Source organism: Puntigrus tetrazona, unplaced genomic scaffold, assembly GCF_018831695.1.
Source record: "Puntigrus tetrazona isolate hp1 unplaced genomic scaffold, ASM1883169v1 S000000617, whole genome shotgun sequence".
Lineage (NCBI taxonomy): Eukaryota > Metazoa > Chordata > Actinopteri > Cypriniformes > Cyprinidae > Puntigrus > Puntigrus tetrazona.
Genome location: NW_025048247.1, coordinates 52,651 through 54,805, shown reverse-complemented (window position 1 = coordinate 54,805; position 2,155 = coordinate 52,651).

Genomic DNA, 2,155 nt, shown 5'->3' with positions numbered 1-2,155 from the left:
CTTTTTGTACCTTCTTTTGAATTCCTACTCAGAATCATATTACTATCGGATTTGTAATCATTCTTAGTCAATAAACTTTTTTTTTACCACATTTGAATCCTCCAAGTCTGTTGTCACATTGGTATAGCTATAGTTCCTTAAATTTGTAATTGTCTGAAAACTATCAATGTCATATTGGATCTTTTGGAATAAAATATTTGCAAGGAAGTTTCTATTTATATCTTGTATGTCTAATTTTCATGTATATATTTCTGTTTGTAATATTAAACCATTTTGGTAGTAAGATTACTTGTAATTATTTTAATTTATTACAATAGCAAATTCAGTTTTTTTGTTTTATATAAAACCTATTTGGCAGCAAGCAAATAATATGTAACTTTTTGTTGTTTTTATGTTTGCTAATATATTTTGTTGGCCTAATTAAGCTTTTTAAATAACTGTATTTGTGAAAGTATGTTTTATATATGCTTTATATTTTACAAAAATATAAGGAGTCCTTTTGTAATAATGTAAAATAGGCAGAAATGTTAACACTATTTACTTGTGTAATTTCTCAAATTAAAATAACTTAAACACTTTGGGACTATCAACACACTGGATTTCTTATGGAGTGTTTTATTATATGGTGCTAATGTACTCCATGCTTTTACACAGAAGTTTTCTACTTTTAATGCGTTATTTTAACAGGTCCTAGGTGACAAGCCAGACAAAGAGTGGTCCACCTCACCTCTTATGAAGGAAATTATTAATGGAGTCGCGACGTCGCCCGGTATGGCGCAGCCGGGGCCCCGCCATGGAACCAGGCCTGGGGCCGGGGCCGGCATGCGAGCGCCTGGTGGATGGGTCTTGCTCCTCTTGACCCGGCCAGGCTCAGCCTGAAACAGCGGCGTGGGGCCATGCTCCCGTGGGCCCACCACCTGCAGGAGGGACCGTAAGGGGCCGGTGCCTTGTGGTTTGGGTGGAAGTCGAAGGCGGGGGACCTCGACAACCCAACCCCTGGACTCAGAATCTAGTTTTAGGGACATGGAACGTCACCTCTCTGGGGGCGGGGAAGGAGCCTGAGTTGTTGCGGGAGGTCAAGAGATACCGGCTAGAGATAGTCGGGCTCACCTCCACGCACGGCTTGGGCTCTGGAACCTATCTCCTCGAAAGGGGCTGGACTCTTCACTACTGTGGTGTTGCCTGCAGTGAGAGGCGGCGGGCTGGTGTGGGCTTGCTCATAGCTCCCCAGCTTAGCCACCATGTGTTGGAGTTTAACCCGGTGGACGAGAGGGTCGCCTCCCTGCGACTTCGGGTTGGGGGGAGGACTCTCACTGTCATTTGTGCCTACGGCCGAATGGCAGTGTAGAGTACCCGGCCTTCTTGGAGTCCTTGGGAGGGGTGCTAGAAAGTGCTGCAACCGGGGACTCTATTGTCCTGCTGGGGGACTTCAACGCTCACATTGGTGATTCTAGCGACACCTGGAGGGGTGTGATTGGGAGGAACGCCCCCCCCCGATCTAAACCGGTGTGGTGTTCTGTTGTTGGCGGGGGAGGAGGCCAGACAGACTTGGCAGAGACCCCTGTCAACGGATCCAACTCATCACCAGGTGGTGATCAGTTGACGGCTCCGCCCTTCTCTTCACCCGAGTGTCCAAGACATGTGGCCGGAGATCAGATGATAGTGCTCTATCATCAGTGCCCTGCCAATACCGTATACAGTGCTGGTGGGAACCTGCTAACCTCGACTGGCGATATTGTCGGGCGGTGGAAGGAATACTTTGAGGACCTCCTCAATCCCGCAAACACGTCTTCCACTGAGGGAGCAGAGACCGGGGACCCAGGGGGGGACTCAACCATCACCCTGGCTGAGGTCACTGAGGTTGTTGAGAAGCTCCTCAGTGGCAAGGCACCAGGGGTGGACGAGATCCGCCCGGAACCCCTCAGGTCTCTGTATGTTGTAGGGCTGTCTTGGCTGACATGCCTCTGCAGCATCGCGTGGACGCGGGGGACAGTGCCTCTGGACTGGCAGACCGGGGTGGTGGTTCCTCTTTTTAAGAAGGGGGAACGGAGGGTGTGCTCCAACTATAGGGGATCACACTCTCAGCCTCCTGGGAAAGTCTATGCCAGGGTACTGGAGAGGAGAATCCGTCTGATAGTTGAACCTCAGCTTCAGG